This window comes from Oryx dammah, unplaced genomic scaffold (assembly GCF_014754425.2).
Source record: "Oryx dammah isolate SB20612 unplaced genomic scaffold, SCBI_Odam_1.1 HiC_scaffold_27, whole genome shotgun sequence".
Lineage (NCBI taxonomy): Eukaryota > Metazoa > Chordata > Mammalia > Artiodactyla > Bovidae > Oryx > Oryx dammah.
Genome location: NW_024070211.1, coordinates 104,213,366 through 104,233,396, shown reverse-complemented (window position 1 = coordinate 104,233,396; position 20,031 = coordinate 104,213,366). Strand labels below are relative to the sequence as shown.

General features: G+C 37.3%; 1 protein-coding gene across 1 annotated transcript in view; it reads left to right on the top strand.

Annotated features, from left to right (window-relative positions):
- GRB14 (growth factor receptor bound protein 14) overlaps positions 1 to 20,031 on the top strand; it is a 125,853-nt gene that overhangs the window by 27,706 nt on the left and 78,116 nt on the right. The window lies entirely within an intron of this gene.

The following is a 20,031-nucleotide window of genomic DNA, read 5'->3' as shown; positions in this document are numbered from 1 at the left end:
CTCAACACATATACAACTTGTATTCCAGGAAGTAAAGTGTTAGTTGCTCAGGTGTGTCCGACTTTGCAATCCCATGGATGGTAGCTCACCAGGCCCCTCTCTCCATGGAATTCTCCAGGCAAAAATACTGGAGTGGGTTGCCAGGATCAAACTTGGGTCTCCTGCATTGCAGTTGGATTCTTTACTGTCTGAGCCACCAGGGAAGCCCTGTATTCCAGAACTTCCTTCGTGAATTTGGTAACTTGGAATGAATTTCCCTATGTAAACAGTGATAAATTTCAATTTAACACATAATATGCTTAATATATAGTACTTTAGATAATCACCATATTTGTTAATTTTCTATAGGATGATGCTTTCCAAATCCCAGCTTGGTATCTGTGGACCTGTCAGTCCATCCTCTCCCTTTATTTGACTGTGGCAGAGGAACTGGGTTCTGTTCTTTCATGAACAGTGGGAGTGAGCACCTTACCTCACTCTTAGCATCAGCTAGGGGCAGACTTCTTATGCCTAGGGATGAAGGAGAGCAGGTTCTGGGGGCTCTGTGCAGTTGGAAGTGTGCTCTCTTTGGGGATAAGGAGAAGAAAGGGAGCAATGGCAAGGTTCAGGACCTCTTGCTGATTAAATTTCTCAGTTCAGATCAACTCCTGGTGCTTTCCGTCCATCCCCTCTTTCTTCTAAGAATCCTAGAGATTTGTTTATTTTCTTTCCTTTTCATCCTTCCCAATAGCTTCCTCCATTCAAGGTATCAGTTCTTAAGCTCACTAGAGATGGGATGAAGTCTTTTCATTTTTCTATATTTTTCTATTTCTCAAGATAGAAGAGAGATTTTCTTTTCTATCCTCTTCCTCTCTCTCCTCCCTTCTTTCCCTCTTTCCTTCCTCCCTTTCCCTTATTTCTATTAAAATCAATCTAATTTCTTTTATGCCTTGGGGATTGTTATCTGTTTATTGTTGTTCACTTGCTCAGTTGTGTCCAACTCTTTGTGATCCCATGGACTACAACATGCGAGGCTTCCCTGGTATCTGCTATAGTTAATTAAATCCTTCAGTTTATTTTTAGATTTAGAGACGGTGCGTGGCACCTTTACTGCTTATACAACTAAGACAAATTTTTGGTGTTTTATTCGATTATAAGCCCTTGATAGGAGAGACTACATCTAATTTTTCTCTGTAATCTCTTTCATATAATTTTGAAATACTTAACAATATTTATTGTGCAGATGAATACAGATCACAATTATGACCTCTATAGTTATAGTTATATATCTGTGCAATGAAAGAGGGTAAAGTGGCCTGACAATTGTTTTAAAATCCTGTGAATGCTGGTGTATTGCTCACATTCCTAGTCTGTATATTTAGTGCAAGTGTATGTGAAAATTTAAAGTCAAATTTTCCCTTTGGTTTTCCCTTTATTACTGTTTAACTTTCTTGTTACTATACCATCACACAGTGAAACTGTGTAAAGTCATAAACGTGTGGCTAATTCACTAATAATTAGGGCAGTATCTACATTAAATACTTCTATTCCTTAGAGTAAGTAAATAAATGAAGGTTTTGTGAGTTACTTCAAGGATTAAAGACTACAACTAGGAAACTTTTTTCCCCCTACTTGTTTTTTGATGACAAGTGAACTGTAGTTCTTTATTCAGAGTACTTTGCACTGTGACAGTTCTCTTTTCCGCAAGGATAAGAAAAAAATTGTGCAGAAAAGTTCAAGGTAGTTTTGTGTTTTATGTTCCCTGGAGCCTGATTTGAAGTGTCAAAACAAGATGCCAGGAAGTCACAAATTGAAGAACATACTATTCTACAAAATGTTATCTTTCATATATTTATCAGTTTTTTGCCCTAGTCATTCTAAACTGTTTGCTTTTTTTTTTATCTTCTTAGACCAAATGTCCTTTAAATAATTCTTGAAGTAATTGAAAACACAGCTATGAGAGAATCCTAAATAGTAATTTTAAGAGAAACTTAGAATGATATGTAAGGAAACTTTTTATTAAAAATCTTGGTTAATTATTAGTCCTTTTTTTTTTAAAGAAAACTAACATTTAATAACTTGAGTGGTATTAATTTCTACTTTTTATGTTAGAGTTCAGAATTCTTTAAACATCTATTAGAGCACAAATTCTTTAGACACTCAGTATTACAAAAGAGAAACTTAGCTCTATTTGCTTGATTAAAACTTGACTTGATATTGTTATAGACTTTATGAAAATTCTTATGTTCCCTCCAACACTGCTGATTTACTTATGTTTGGGAAAATTTATTTTAATTAATTTTTGTACATTAATTATACATGGAGTGGAATACCTACAGTACTATTCCCGGGTACTAATTCCCAAGTACTAGTGCCTAAGTTGGGAGTTTATACGTAGGTACCAAGTATAGAATTCAGCTTTTTCCCAGTTTTTCCCTGAACATATTTTAATATGATGTGTGACCCTATTCTGGGAGAAGGCAATGGCATCCCACTCTAGTACTCTTGCCTGGAAACTCCCATGGCCGGAGGAGCCTGGTCGGCTGCAGTCCATGGGGTTGCTGAGTCAGACACGACTGAGCGACTTCACTTTCACTTTTCACTTTCATGAGTTGGAGAAGGAAATGGCAACCCACTCCAGTGTTCTTGCCTAGAGAATCCCAGGGATGGCAGAGCCCAATGGGCTGCCGTCTGTGGGGTCGCACAGAGTCGGCCACTACTGATGCGACTTAGCAGCAGTGACCCTATTCTACATGGTTGCAGTAATCTCCATCAAGTGGTCTCCCAGACCACATCTTTCTCTCTTTGGCTGTTGTGCTTGAGTGCTTCTTCTAAGAACCTGAATCTGAACATGGTTTTCTTCTATGTTAATCCTTGAGGAACTCTCCACTGGTGGAGACTGTTGTTGAGAGGCCCAGCTCATTCAGACTTTCAGTCTTTTGTGAATTGTTTGTTCTTTTCTGGAGACTTTTAGGATGGTCTCTTTGTCAGAGGTGTTCTAGAATTTCATGATGAAATGCCATGATGTGGGATTCTTTTTTTAATTATTGTGTAAGGCAGTTTGTAATTTGGAGATTAGTCCTCTTTTGCATTTTTTCCTATAATCTTTCTGTGGAGGAACTGGGTTCCTCCCTGTTTTCTCTATTTTAGAGTTATACAAGTCAGCTGTTGAGCCTGCTGATCTAGTTTTTAAGTCATTTCTTCCTTTTTATCCTTCTTTTGGACTTTTTGTGCTACTTCCTGGGTGATTTTTCTCCTTTTATGTTTCCATTTTGAAACAACCAGTTTTTTTCCCAGTGATTATATCTTTCATGTCGAAGAATGCTTTTCTTATTCTAAGTTTTCCTTTTTAATTTTTATAGTATCTTGCTGCAATTGATGCCACCTCTCTCTGGATATTGTTAACTTCTGTCTCAGTCATTGTGTCTGAATTTTTCCTCTCTTTATTTGTTGTGCTTCTTTCTCCTGTGCTGTAGATGCTCACCCAGTGCCTGTTGAATTTTGGCTGCCCATTCATATTTAAAAATGAGGTCAGAAAATGATTGTTGGAAACTGTGTTTGTTGGCTGGCAGTTTTCATGGTAAAGCAGTATTAATCAAGCTTATTGGGAAACACACGTCTATATAGGTCTTACATCTGAGGCCATTTAGTTCATCCAGACAGGGATTCGCCAATGTTTTGCTTGAGGATATAAACCTGGCAGCCAGTGTGTAGGGGCTGGGTAAGAACAGAGTGCTTGGAGAGTGGGTGTCTGATTATTTGGGACATAGATTTTCACCTCTAGTCTCCTCTGACCCTAGAGCCTCTCCAACTTCATTTCTCTTAAGACTCTGTCTCTCCTGAGACTTGGTAGAGGTAGTGGCCTGACTCTGCAGGGTGGAGAGGAAGGATGTAGGAGTGCAGAGACCCTTTATTCAAAATTTCAGGTCATAACCTTTTTTTTTTAATATCTAGTAAGGGCGTGCTGCTGTCCATGGGGTCGCAAAGAGTCAGACATGACTGAGCGACTGAACTGAACTGAACTGAAGAGCACCTCTTCTGTACATACCTTATATTTCTAGTTTCTGAACGTACCAGGGCTTTGCAGGACATAATGGATTGCTTCTCATTGCTTCTGCTCTTAGGTTTGACCTCCCTCCATTCTCCAAAGTCATCTACTATTCTAGCTATTTTATGTTTTCATATATTACAGTTTGTTAAATCTGCTCCTTGATCTCTTTGTAGCTGAAATGAATATTTTTGTTTATTGTTCTTGTTTGGGGACATTTGAAAAGGAGGAAAAATTTATCACCCTACAGTCTTGAAACTTTAATTTTATTGACAATGCATTTAAGCATTTATTCATTTCATTTTAAATTTTATTCTCTTGAGCAGCTATAATATACATATAGTTTACAATATAAAATATATTAAAATTATTCATCAAGAAGTTTTGCTCTCAGTTTCGAATCCATTGTCTTAGGACATCTCTTCCACATCCTGTAGGGATTCACTTTTATTAATGTCTTTGATATATCCCAAACCACTGCACTCAGTGACTACAGCCACAAAATTAAAAGATGCTTGCTCCTAGTAAGAAAAGCTATGGTAAACCTAGACAGCGTATTAAAAAGCAGAGACATCACTTTGCCAACAAAACTCTGTATAGTCAAAACTATGGTTTTTCCAGTAGTCATGTATGGATGTGAGAGTTTGATGATAAAGAAGGCTGAATGCCGGAGAACTGGTGCTTTTCAGTTGTGGTGCTGGAGAAGACTCTTGAGAGTCCCTTGGACAACAAGGAAATCAAACCAATCAGTCCTAAGGGAATCAACCTCAATATTCGTTGGAAGGACTGATGCTGAGGCTGAAGCTCCAATACTTTGGCCACCTGATGTGAAGAACCAACTCTTTGGAAAAGACCCTGATGCTGGGAAAGGTTGAAGTCAAAAGAAGGGGGCAGCAGAGGACGAGATGGTTGGATGGCATCATTGACTCAATGGACATGAGTTTGAGCAAACTCCAGGCGATAGTGAAAGACAGGGAAGCCTGGCGTGCTGCAGTTCATTGGACATGACTGAGTGACTGAACAACAATGCATCCCCTGGTTCTTATTTATGTAAATATTTATGGCTATAAATATGTATTTATTTTTCATATTTAAATATTAATAGCTATAAATATATATTTATTTTTAGGCATACCCTATTTACTTTGCTTTTTGGCTTAACATTTTCTCTTGATATCTTTACTAGAAAACACTTTAAGTGGTATAAACCCCTATATATTATAAAGTGATTTGTATTAATTTAGAGTTTAGAATTAGTACTTATACACTTTCAATCACATTTTTATGAAACTCAAGGATTATCATGGAGATTGTACAGCAGACTGAGGTATAAAAGATAAAAGAGGCTGGGGCATGGAGGCAGAGTTGAGATGCAGTGAGAGAAGCTCAGTGTTGAAAGGAAATTAGAAAAATGGAGGTGAGTATTTAGGCTGACTTTCATAAACTGAGGAGTATTTCCACATGTAGAAAAAATAGTATAGATAGTATAGTGTTCAACTACATAGAAAACACATACAAAGTAAGCATATGGTGCATGTCACCATATGCTTCCCCAAATATCTAGTAAATAGCAAAGCTTGCATCAGAAAGTGTTGCCACTTCTAAAAGAGAACATGCATCTGTGCACATCTTGAAAAATTTTGATAGACTCGAGACCATTAAATAATTTCTGGCTTATACATGTATATTCAGCAATACATACGCATTCAGTGATTCAAAATGAAGATGATGCCTTCAAGGAACTTATTTTCCGAGCATCGATATCAACGTTGTGCTCAGTTGCTAAGGCATGTCCTTAGCAACTTAGTCACAAAATGACCCCATGAACTGTAGTCCTCCAGGCTCCTCTGTTGTTGGGATTTTCCAGGCAAGAATACTGGAATGGGTAGCCATTTCCTCCTCCTCTGGGGGATCTTCCTGACCCAGAGATTGAACCCATGTCTCCTGTTGTCTCCTGCACTGGCAGCGGATTCTTTACCACTGAGCCTTCTGGGAAGCCCTATATCGACATTATACAGAAACAATTACTCAAAGATTGTGTTGGTTGTAGTTCAGTTAGTAATGCTGTATGCATAGTTCCATCATGCTTTATGCATGTGTAAATGAGAAAGCTCACTAAAATAGCTTCCTAGTCTACACAAAAAACAACACAGAAAACATTTAGTGATTTGGAGAAATCCTGCTTGACTGATCTTAACCATCAGTCTTTTCGTGAGAAGTTTTATAATTTTATTTTGTATTTTAAATTTAAAATAAATATTTAAATTTCATTAATTTAAGTTATTAAATATTGTGGAAAACTATAAACACTATACAAACAAAAGATAAAATTAAGACCGCTGAGCAAAAATAAAAGTATTATCCCATTGCTTAGAAATAACTCCTGCTAAAATTTTGGATTTTTTATCTTTCTCTACCCCTTTTTAATGCATCTAAACATATAAAGTTTTTCAATCAAATACTGTATATTGATCTAGAGTCATAAGCTTTTAGCAGGAAGGGTTCTATTAATAATTTGTTTCTTGTTTTACAAATTCAGAGACTGATCCAAGTGAATTAAATTACTTGCCAGTACTTGGCCGTGATCATTTATCAAGTGAAGTGGTGGCAAGAGGAAACCTCAGGTTTTCTGATGATCTTGCTGCAGTGTCACTGAATACGAGTCACACTCTGATTTTTCAGATTGTTCGCAGGTTGCCATGCATACCAATGCCAGACTGTGAAGACGGAGGTGGCTTGCACACAGTGTGCCTAGTGACTGATGCCAGCCACCTGCTTGGATCCCAGCCTGTTGGTGCCCAAGAGTCAGGGCCTCCAAGTCAGAGCTGACCTGTTCAGGGTTGGGTCCCAAAGGCCTTGCTACTAAGATCAGTAGCCTATGAAGCAGAGTCTCGGAGTCAGGTGCACCAAATGTGTCTGCTCAGCTGCCCAGAACAATAGGTACTGCTTTGGAGAAGGTAGTGGGATCAGGAAATAGGTTCTGAGGATTCGTGGGGAATGATAGGGAAGTAACCTGCCCTGAGGCCTTTGGAAACTTTTGGTTTCCAGACCAGCAGTCCAGAGGATTGGAGGTAACCAGGCCTTCCCATATCTGACCTCTGGTTCTCTGAAAATTAGCAAAACAACAGCCTGGTATTTCAGGACTTGGCTGGACTTGGGCAGAATAACCTTTTTTGTTTTTCTCTCTTTTATTGAAGAATATAAGAACAGTTGCGGAGAAGTCAACGGCACCCCACTCCAGTACTCTTGCCTGGAAAATCCAATGGATGGAGGAGCCTGGTGGGCTGCAGTCCATGGGGTCGCTAGGAGTCGGACACGACTGGGCAACTTCACTTTCACTTTTTACTTTCATGCATTGGAGAAGGAAATGGCAACCCACTCCAGTGTTCTTGCATGGAGAATCCCAGGGACTGCGGAGCCTTGTGGGCTTCCGTCTATGGGGTCGCACAGAGTCGGACACGACTGAGGCGACTTAGCAGCAGCAGCAGCAGCAAGTACAGTTGAGGCACTGAGGACTCAAGCCTGTGGTGAACTCAAGCCTATTGATGGAGGGAGAGAGTGGGAAGGAAAAGGGAAGGAAGGGAGTAAAAGATTTTGTTTTAACTCTTGAAACATTCTAAGACTTTTGTCACTCAGTAGACACTTTAAATGCGGTGTTTTGATCAAAACTGCTTACTTAATGGTCTGGGATGGAAGGCACCTTAGTGAAATACTCACAAATGAGGTGCATGTTGGTATAATCTTTTTCCATCCTTAGTCTTGGAAAGTCTACATTCTAAGTGGAAGACTGCTGTGGAAGAGTTATTTTTAAGTGCCAATTTATTGCAGCAGTTGCTGAGTTTTAGAGGAACTCTCAATTAAATACACAGAAATTTCTGCATATTATTTCTCCTCAGCTTAATATTAGAACTGAAAGCAATTTCCTAGGGCTGAGACAAATTCCTTAGGTCAAATAATTTTACTGGGTTAACAAACTCATAAGTGATATATGATTATAGCCAAGTATTGTCCTGTTGGGTTGTTATTACATATGTGTTGTAGCTTTTATAAAATAAATCAAGTGGCAGTTATACAAATACAGATTACAATATAACCAGTGAAGCTGTATATTTAGAACTCTTGTAATACCAAAACAATGGAGTTGATATTTTCTTTTCGTAGAATAAAGAATATGGTTGTGTCTTGTTTGTTTAAAACAGGTGAAACTATTTTTGCAAAGCACTATAAAAGTAGTTTCAGCCATAGGTTCAGATGAAATGATACTCTTGAAAAGACGTGTAGCCATGTAGATTTCATCCAATGCCAGGGTGCTATGTACTATATGCTGCTGCTAAGTCGTTTCAGTCATGTCTGACTCTGTGTGACCCCATAGACGGCAGTCCACCAGGCTCCCCTGTCCCTGGGATTCTCCAGGCAAGAACACTGGAGTGGGTTGCCATTTCCTTCTCCAATGCATGCATGCATGCTAAGTTGCTTCAGTCGTGTCCAACTCTGTGCGACCCCATGGACAGCAGCCCACCAGGCTCCTCTGTCCACAGGATTCTCTAGGCAAGAATACTAGAGTGAGTTGCTGTTTCCTTCTCCAATGTAGTATATAGAGAGCATAAATTAAATGTCAGTTTGCACTAGATTATAATCTAACTAATAGTTTTGTTGTTTTTTTCTCCTTCCAAGCTGGATTCGTCTTCATTTGGATATGTGTTAAAGTCATGCAGTTTATTTTATTCTAGAATTGATATATCTGAATAAATATACTCTCGTTCAAGATAAACACTAGGAGATGACACTGATTCCAGTCATGGTGTTACTGCTCAAGAATTTGTAACAACTGAGTTGTTTTTAGAGATTGATAACAATCTTTTAACCATTCTCCTTGGTGACTGATCTTAATTCCTTGAAGCAGTCTCATTTTGAGAGTTCGCAAAAAGTTGTTTTGAGCCAATTCTGGAGAATGATGGGAATGCTCAATCCAGGATATATAGGAAGAAGGCTCTGCATTTCTTGCTTGACTCAGACACCTTGATATTCCTTAGGAAGTATATGAAAATTGCTTGTGGAAAAGAACATTGTTAGAATAAGGATATAGGATATCTAAAACTTTTTCTGTGACATTTTCTTTTGAACTGCAAATTACAATATTTTAACTAGGATAGCATTTTTTTCCAAAGGCAAAGTATTATTATAGTTGTAATTTGAACTAAATACATCCTAGAAGGACAGTATTGTGAAAGCAAAAACACAATAACCATAAATCCCTCTTAAGTAACAGGGGGATATAGTCTTATATTGCAGTGACTATAAAATGTCTATAAATGTACACAGACTCCAGGAAAGACCTCTGTGTGCTGTAATGTGTACATTCAACATACCAAAAGTATAATTGTACCTCATCTGTTGTGCAGCTAGTATGTACCAATAAATGAACGTGCTGTGCTGTGCTTAGTCACTCAGTTGTGTCCGACTCTTTGTGACCCCACGGACTGTAGCCTGCCAGGCTCCTCTGTCCATGGGGATTGTCCAGGCAAGAATACTGGAGTGGATTGCCATGCCCTCCTCCAGGGGATCTTCCCAACCCAGGGACCAAATCCAGGTCTTCCACATTGTGGGCAGATTCTTTACCATCTGAGCCACCAGGGAAGCCCAAGAATATGGAGTGGGTAGCCTATCCCTACTCTAGGGGATCTTCCCAAACTGGGAATTGAACCAGGGTCTCCTGCACTGCAGGTGGATTCTTTACCAGCTGAGCTACTGGGGCTATTCAGAAGAAATTTTTGGTGAATTGGGAATTTTAATAAGTATGTCTAAGAGGTTTCAAAAGAAACCATTTTCTTCTCAAAACAGCTTGCCCTGCAGCAAACTGAACATTCAAAACTACTGCATTAACTTTAGATCCATGTCACTTAAGGAGAAGCTTTCAGCTCCTCCCCCTTTATTCCAGAAAATAATGGTCTCTCCTCAATAGACTGTCACGTGGATAAAGGTGGCTGAAAATAAAAATACAGGTTTATTTTGAAATGCAGCTCCAAATGATGAGATCTATCTGAAGAACTCCTGAGACAGTCACTCTTGAAGGAGTTCACTCATTTGCTGCATCTTTATGTTCTGGTATAATTGTTAAATCAGGATAATATCACATAGTCACACCTCATAAATATTTGAACTTGCAATCAAGAAACTGCATATTCTCCCACAGTTACTTAAAAGTTAAGAATACTTTTCTCTCTCCACCTACATACAACTCTATAATGATGTCCACATTTGCTTTCTCAAAGTTTCTGCTGTGACCACTGGCAGAAACAGCAGAGCAGAGCAGATGGTCTGTTGAGTTGAGTAGAGAAATTCTTTGGCCTTTATTTAACTCGGTAGCTCTACTCAATCTGCTCAGGAGAGTCTAATGAGAGAACAGAAGGATGCTGCTGTTAAGATGGGGTACATTGGCACCATTTCTGCATTTCTTGCCTACCCTTGCCTGGGCATTGTTGTTAGTTCTCTTATCTTTATAAAACCATTAAATGGATCATTTAAACAATAAAATCATTTTTACATGTGACATAATATTTTAAAAGATGGCTCTATGTTTAAATCCTGTTACATATAGAAAGTTTGTGAGGACTGGAAATGGATTTATCTGTTAAAAGTTGATGAGAAGTTGACCATTTCCTTTGGCTTTAGAAATCTTTTGGTGACCACTGTAGTTCTAGCACAAAGAAGGTGATGGCACCCCAACTCCAGTACTCTCGCCTGGAAAATCCCATGGACGGAGGAACCTGGTAGGCTGCAGCCCATGGGGTCGCAAAGAGTCAGACACGACTGAGTGACTTCCCTTTCACTTTTCACTTTCATGCATTGGAGAAGGAAATAGCAACCCACTCCAGTGTTCTTGCCTGGAGAATCCCAGGGATGGGGGAGCCTGGTGGGCTGCCGTCTATGGGGTCGCACAGAGTCGGACACGACTGAAGCGACTTAGCAGCAGTAGTTCTAATGCAGAAGGATTGCAGTGACTAAAAGTACGAAACAAAGGCACACACTATTTTTGGACTTGGTTGTTTATATCAGAAGTTGCCATGACAAACATCATCTCTGGAAAGATCCTTTGTGAGCTCACCTCCCTGTAGCGTTGCCTGTGGTGAATCCATGGTGCCCCCATCTTGTATGAGAAAAGCTTTATGTCCGGTATGGTTTTCTTCACATTCGGTCCTATTGTCTAGAACGAAAGTTTGCTTTGGAAGATAATCCTAAATATCTGTTTAGTAAGATTAGTAGTCTCTGTTCATTAAGATTAGCAGTTGCACAGTTTAGTAGTTCTTGTTCAGTAAGATTAGCAGACTCTGAATTGGAGAAAATAAAAATGAGTAAAGATTTGCTTTGAATTATTTGTTGGAATTTCAACTTACTGACTGCCTGAATGACTCCCTTCTTCCTTTTCTTTATTGTCAGTGATTATTTGTCAGTCTCTGGTATGAGAGTTAGTAGATGTAAACAATATTACATTATATGTCAATCCCAGTATGAAAAAAATACCTTATTTATAGAAATATTAGAATTAAGCCAGTTTGGGGAATACAGTGTTCCAGTAAACTGGATTTTTTTTTTTATTAATTGTAAGAAAAGCCTTTTAGGTAGAAAAACTGTCTTAGACAAAGTAATTCACCTGAGCTAATGAACACAGATGACATCACCCTTATGGCGGAAAGTGAAGAGGAACTAAAAAGCCTCTTGATGAAAGTGAAAGTGGAGAGTGAAAAAGTTGGCTTAAAGCTCAACATTCAGAAAATGAAGATAATGGCATCCGGTCCCATCACTTCATGGGAAATAGATGGGGAAACAGTGGAAACAGTGTCAGACTTTATTTTGGGGGCTCCAAAATCACTGCAGATGGTGATTGCAGCCATGAAATTAAAAGACGCTTACTCCTTGGAAGGAAAGTTATGACCAACCTAGATAGCATATTCAAAAGCAGAGACATTACTTTGCCAACAAAGGTCCGTCTAGTCAAGGCTATGGTTTTTCCTGTGGTCATGTATGGATGTGAGAGTTGGACTGTGAAGAAGGCTGAGCGCCGAAGAATTGATGCTTTTGAACTGTGGTGTTGGAGAAGACTCTTGAGAGTCCCTTGGACTGCAAGGAGATCCAACCAGTCCATTCTAAAGGAGATCAGCCCTGGGATTTCTTTGGAAGGACTGATGCTAAGCTGAAACTCAAGTCTTTTGGCCACCTCATGTGAAGAGTTGACTCATTGGAAAAGACTCTGATGCTGGGAGGGATTGGGGGCAGGAGGAGAAGGGGCCAACGGAGGATGAGATGGCTGGATGGCATCACGGACTCGATGGATGTGAGTCTGAATGAACTCCAGGAGTTGGTGATGAACAGGGCGGCCTGGCGTGCTGTGATTCATGGAGTTGCAAAGAGTTGGACACGACTGAACGACTGAACTGAACTGAACTGAATGAATGCCTAGTACCACATCTGAAGCAGAAAGGGTGGGTATGGTGCTAGGCATCCATTATCTCAGGTGAATTAATAGAGCTATTAATGAATCATCTGTAATTAAAAGCGAATAAAGCTCTGTTTTTAAGGATGTCTTCACTTGACCCTCATTCTTGTTTATTAATTTGGCTAGGTTTAGAATTCTAGGTTCAAAATTATTTGAACTTTGACGCAATCCTTTGTCTCTGATTATTCAGTTTGGAAGATGAAAAGTGTGTTGCTAGCCTGAATCCTGTTTATTTTGTAAGAGTTTTTGTTTTGATTTGTTTATTGGTGTTAATTCTCCTTTCCGGAAGCTTTACAGGTTTTCTCTTATTGTTGGGGTTATGATATTTCACTAAAATATGTTGAACAATTGTCTTAAAAACCCTACTATTTCTGCCGTGTACTTGGTAGGCTCATTTAATCTTGAGCTCACAGTCTTTTCTTTAGTGAAGAGAACATTGTGTGTTTCATTATTTTCTCTCTTCTGTTTTTCCCTTCTGGGCCCAAATTTTGCCAAGCATTATGTCAGCCTTGTGGTTTTCAGCTAGTTAACCTCTAACATCTTTGATCATCAATTGCATTATTATAAAGTGGAAATAATAATCCCCAGGAGGCTAGTACCCAAAATGGTAATTATTCTTTCTCCTTCAGATATGCCTTGCTCCTCTAAGCTTATCGTTTTGATCAAGGCACTTGAAACTAAATATAGATTTCTGGCTCTTAAAGTCATGTCTGGGCTGTTTTTAGCATGAAGGTTATTGGACATGACTCTGGTCTTCCTCAAGGTAGCACTGGCTCATTTCCGAAGACTTCTTTGGATACTGTGGCTGTGTTATATGTCAACTACAGTGCTCAGCACAGAGAAAAAAAGAGTTAAAATAAATGTGGAAATGGGAGAGTGTTAAACAAATGTGACCCAGTTTGTTACAAGGTAGAAGTCTATACAAGATAGCTGTGGGATCTACAGTATTTCCATACAGATTCAGGTGATGAATAGCTGCTGGATTAATCTTCCCAGAAGAAGAGCTCCGGTCACGTCACCACTCTTTAAAAATCTTTGTTGAATCTCCATTTGCTTACAGAGGTAACATCAGATTCTTGAACTTAATTTTCAAGTTGTCCAAAACACTGGCTCCAGTTAAACTTTCCAATCTTATACCCTACTGTTCTCTACATATTCATTCATTCTAATTAAAATATATTATTCTGTTTCCCAAATCTATCCCAGGCTGTTCCCTTTGCCTGCAGTTCTCCCTGCCTTCTATTTTTTCTAGTGAAACCCTTTGCTTTTAAGCTTCAACCCCAGAGCTTCTCCCTTTACAAAGCCTCCGGCAGTCTCTGTAACTGCTTCTCTGTACAGCCCCAAAGCACAGGATTTGTACATCTCTTATAGCACCTAACATACTGCACTGAAATGACCTAAGGTAGAAACTTTATCTTCATCTGTAGTTTACTGAGGTCTAACAATGCCTGTTTTGTAACCTGAGCTTGATAATTATGGTTGAATGCTTAAATGAGTGAATGCATTGCAGGCATGCTGCGTTGTAATGTTTTACATAGAGGAAAATAGACTCGGACTTTTTTTTTGTTTTTGATGAAACTGGTGACCAAAATTGTGCCTTTTTGACTATTTTGATTAAAGGTTTTTTTTTTTTTTTTTTTTTATGAAAGCTATAAGCACTTTCTCATGACATAGGATGTGTCAAATTTGGGGATATAGTTACTCAGCTTTCAATTCTTCTCCTTTTAAAAGTCTTTATGAAGAAAAATGAAAATCAGATATAATACTGCTTGTGATTGAAAAATATTGTGCATTTTAATGAAATTTCTTATACCATCTAATTTGTTTTACCTGTGAACATACTTGTTACTTGGGATTGACTGATAAATCTGCTGAGAGTTGAATTCTGTTTCAAAATGCATTCTGTCTTCTAACTTCTTTTCCATTGATGAAACTAAAGATATGAAATGTCTTCTTTAAGTTGCAGCATTTCTGTAACTAAGTACATGACTTTTATAAATGCACTAGAAGTTTCTTGATGGATACGAAGAAGAAGAGTAAAGCAAGACATTATGTGGCAATTTGTTATGTGTGACTTATAATATTTGGGAAAAGAGTAGCTATAATTTTGTGTCTTCAGTCAGCAGAGTGGCATTGATTTGTGGCAAGTCAACATATTCCTGTGCAGTTTTGCAATGATGACAGTACTTAAGAGAAAAATCCTTATTGAAGTCTTCTGAAAAGAACTTTTAAATTGTAGGGACTTACTTCTGATCATCTTCCTGGTAAATATACAGATATATATATATATTTTTCATGACATGAGTATGTTTTCAAGTTTATATTAGTATTTTTTTCCCCTTAAAAATGAAAAAAATATTTAAAGACTGTTTTTTACCAATACTTCATTTTGCAGAGAAGGATAGATGCTCTGAGTTGGTAGAAGATCTGGGACCAAAATGATCAAGTCTTCCAACTTAATGCTAACAATATTAACAACAAAATAACAGTAATAATAACAGCTAATATGTATAATGCAAATATTTTCATATACTCTCACTATAAGGAAACTGAAGCATTGAAAAATTAAGTAGCTTGCTCAGGATCACACTATGAAGTGGTAGAATTGGGGTTCAAAAGTAGGCCATCTTCTTTTGAATCTCTCAGTATAACGCATAAATGTGGTTATCTGTGGTTTCACTTTTTAAATGAAACTCTTGAGTAAATTTAAGTGCTCTAAGAAAATAAGGATTAATCTTAAATCTAACATCACAACATTAGTATTAGCAATAGTTTTGTAAATGTCAGTTCATCTCATTATAGAGCATACCTGTCACAGTTTATAGACAGAAAAAAAGAATCTGCCTGCAATGCAGGAGGCCTGGGTTCGATCCCTGTGTTGGGAAGATCCCCTGGAGAAGAGAATGGCAACCTACTCCAGTATTCTTGCCTGGAGAATTCTGTTGACAGAGGTTACAGTCCCTGGAGTCACAAAGAGTCAGACACCACTGAGTGACTAACACTTTCATTTTTATTACTAGGCTGACTAAAAATTTCTTATTTAAAATAAAAATATGATGGAAATTGAAATTGGGTTTAAACGTTTCATAGTTTACAAGTTGAATTCAGTGTAATTCATTTTAGACTCTGGGTACTGATACAGAATTGATGATAATATGTAAGTGCATATGAGGTCAGCTAATCCTGTATATTCACAAGGAAACAAAACAAGTATAATTTTCAGTAAAGACGAAAATGTCCTCAAGTAAGAAAAGTTCACTTTGTTGAACTTACCTAGAATGTTTACAGCCAGAAAATCTACTAAGAATTTATGTCCATTTTAATATAAAAATGAGTACAGTACCTTACAGCTTCAGACCATTTATTGTTTACCCTTTTACTATTTGTCCCATTCATTTTATATTTCTTAATTTTTTTGTTTTCTGCCTTCTTTCGGACTAATGGATTTAAATACTTGGAAATTATTCAAATATTTCACTCTATAAGCTTGTAGGTTTACATTATTTCACTATAAGTGATGAAGATAAGTGGATTGATTTTGCAGATGTTTGCAAAATACAAGTAGCAAAGTTGGTGATAGAATGGATATGAGGTGTGGATATGAGGCATATCCAGAATCATCCCCAAATTTCTGGCTGCTGAATGGATGGATGATGCCATTCACTGAGCTAGAAACAATGGAAGAGGACCAGATTTGCATGTTGGATAGTGACATTAAAGAGTTTATTCAGAATTTTTGAGTTTGGGATGCATTTGAGGCCTCCAAATGGAGATATCAAATAGCCAATAATTACATGAGTCTTTTGCTGCACAGAGATATCTGAGCAAGAGATGTGAGTTTGTGAGCATCTGCTTTTATGGTGGTAATTGAAGTTTTGGATTGAGCGAGCTGGCCAAATGAGAGTCAACAGAGAGATGCTAGCCAAGAATGTTCACATAATGAAGGGCAGATAGAAAGGAGGATGAAATATGTTCATTTGACTTAGCTTCAAGGAGATCGTTGGTAAAAGGACTGAATTAAGTCTTTCAGAGTGGAGGCCTTCGATTGTATTTGGAGAAAGTTTGTTGGTAAAAGAAAAAAAAATTTATTATAGCTGGAGAGAAATTTTAGTATCTTTTGTTTTTAAATCTAGAGGCTTCAGTAATATGTTTAAAAGCCTAAGAGAAATCTGGTTGAGAAAACATTAAATGCCCAGGAGAGATAAAAGAGTGTAAAGTAAGACTCCTAAGAAACTAGAGAGAAGGACGGATATATTAGTGTCTTATTGTTACTCTAGCAAACTACAACAACACACATTTATTACCTTACAGTTTCAGAAATCTGAAACCAACTCATTGAGCTAAAATCAAGGTAACAGCCTTTTTCCTTCTGGAGACTCCATTGACTTGCCTTTACTAGCCTCTGGCTCTTGGTCCCACCTCACTGTGACCCCTGCTTCTGTGTTTACATCTTTCTTTCTCTGCTTCCATTAGCACAGCATTTTCTTTGACTCTGACTTCATCCCTGCCTTCATCATAAAGGACCCTTGTGAATACTTTGAACCACCTATATGTTTCAGTATGATCTTCTCTTATCAAGATCTTTAAATTAATCCCATCTGCAAAGCCCTTTTTACCATCTAAGCTAATATATTCACAGCTATAGATTCCTGGAGTTAGGACATGGACTTTTTTTTTTGATGGGGGCACATTACTCAGTTTTATCATTTTTCTTTTTTTTTCCCAAGTTTTAATTTCTACTTTTATTTTTTTAAAGTATTTTTTCTATTTTGCTGAGATTTAACTTAATAATGTTTTATAAATTTTGGATGCTAGTGAATTTATTTTCATTCTTGTTTGTTAATGTATATTTAAGGCTATAAAGCATAGTATGAGAATTATACTGGCAGTATAAGATGTGACGTATAGTGTTTTCATTAAATTTGTTATTAATTGTAATAGTATTACTATATGGATATTCTTCAATTTCAATTTTTTCTTTGGAGAGGTACATGAAGAGTCTTAAAATTTTTCCTAACCCCATATTTTATTCATAATTTTTCACTTTATTATACTGTGGTCAGAAACTCTTGTCTGTCATCCTTCCACTATTAGAATTTATTGGGGTTTTATCTGTGACCTAAAATGTGACCGAGTATTTTTTTAACCATTTTCTTAAAGAGAAGTTATGTTCTCAATTTAACCTTAGAATTCAATATGCAGCAGTTAAACCCATTTTATTACTTACATCAAACTATAGTTTTCATATTTATGTCTACTTTTTAACACACCTGTTCATCATGGTTTGAGAGGGTTGGATAATAGTCTGTTGATGGAGTGTTTCTGATGTTCCTTATGTGTATTATATGACCCCTAGACATTCATAATCAGGATCTGTTTTTTATTGCGAATCACATCTTTATTTATTTATTTTTTCTGCATTAGACATCATTTTATTTTTGAGTGACAAAAAGACAAAACAAAACAGGCAATAAATAAAAGTTCTTTCATTTAGCATTAAAGTTGTCTTCACTGCTTGTCTAGTCTGGCATGATGTTGCGCACTGCGTTCTTTCCCCCGCTCCCTCTGTTCTTTCTCTAGCCGCCTTCCCTCCTTTTTTCCCTTTCTCACCCCCGTGCCCCTCTCCCACCTTGTCTTCAGGCTTTCTCAGTCACTTGGTTATGGAAGTCTCTTCCCCACAGAATAGAGTGCAATCTGCTTTATGATTCAAACGGAAAGTTCGTTTCCTTTCAGTAGATGAATTTGGCTCTCTGACATTTATTGAGATAACATTAAATTTTGGTGTTACTACTGTTATACTATTTATTATGTTTTAAAACTTACAGGTTTTGAAGAGAATTTACTGTGTGTTCTGCCTTCTTAGCATTGCATTCTTTTAATTAGAAAGGTTTACATTTCTGTTATCATTATGACTATATATGGAAACCCTTAAAGCTCTTATTTCTTTAAGCATTATCTATTAATCCCCTCTAAGGAGCAATAATAAAATTAATATTTTTCTTTTTCCTCCTCCCTTTTCTACCCGCTGGCTTTAGTATTATAAAACAATTTAAATTATCCTGTGATTTATCAGTCTTAAATAATAGCTTTTGATCTCAGTAACATTTCCAGGTTTTTCCTCCTTCAGCTTTTATCTTTCCATGTTTGTTTTATCATTTCTGCATTTTTCAAGGTTTATATTAGTTTTATTATAGCAACATAATTACATAGGGATTTAGTCCCATAATTAGTTTTGGTATTTATTATAGTCCTTTTCCTCTGAATTTTCCAGCTGTCTCTCAGATGATTGCAATTTATCTCCTAGTAAATTCTTCAAGAAGGTTCCATGGGAACAAGATTTTATGTGCTTTCATATGTTCAAAACTTTTGAATGTTGTCTGTTGTCTTTATAATCAATGAGCTTCACTAGATTTAAAAATCTCGTTTCTATTTTTCTTTCTGCAAGTATTTCATGGGCTTCACTTCATCCAGTGGAGTAACTAGAAGGCACTGAGGTCCAGTGAAACTTGTTGAACGTTATCGTGGAGAAATACTGCAACAGATGGATTTCCCCCTTATGAACTGCTAGGGCTTTTTTGCCTTGATGTCTGAAGCATTCTTTACATTTCAGTCAATAAAGTAGAATATTTTACTGTTGGCTATTAAAATGACTTTCTTTGCAGATATGTGCCCTTTGGTAGGTATTTTATTTTTTAAGCATTAAAATAGTATTTCAGCTTTATTAACAGTAAATTTGGAATAGGGAAATCAGTTTAGACCATAAGCAAAACTAGAACTTTCTATTTGTTTCCCAGCTACCCACTCACTTCTCATACAAAATAAACCTGGACTCCCACATCTAAGTGAAATGGGTCTGCAGAATCTTTTGGTGAGCAATGGGGTACCAGTGGCCAGCCTCAAACGTCATCAGGTCTGAAAATAAGATTACCATGATTTGGAAGTAACATTTCAGTCTTGTCTTGAGTGGTATAACCTCGGTTCAATTACAACTACATTTGCCATGTGAGGGTAAAGAGTTAAATGTCCACTTATTGGTCAGAGTGGCAGGCGAGATGGAGCTGAATGTTTGAGCTAAATTTACCTATTTTTTTTTTTAAACTCATTGTTACCTTTTGGTAACTCACTCGTTCTTATCTAGGGGAAAGAAAGACTTGCAGAAGAGAATGCCAAGATTCATTGAGTATAATAAAATACACATCCTTCAAAAACACAAGGAATGAAGTGAAAATTGTCATCCTTTTCCTAGTCTTGTTTGATATTTCTCTGCTGTTACACGGCAACTAAAGCTTTCACACCTCTCAATACAGACTTCTACATTCTGCATTTTATAGCTAGGAAATACACTAATGAAGTTTTACAAAATATCACATATATTCACTATTGTTCCAACTGTATTGCTAAATACCTATTAAACTATAGACAAATGATCAATGAACATTCCACAAGTAGCTTCATTTTCCATGTTGAGAGAATCGACCAATCCACTGGACAATTCTTTTCTTATTTTCAG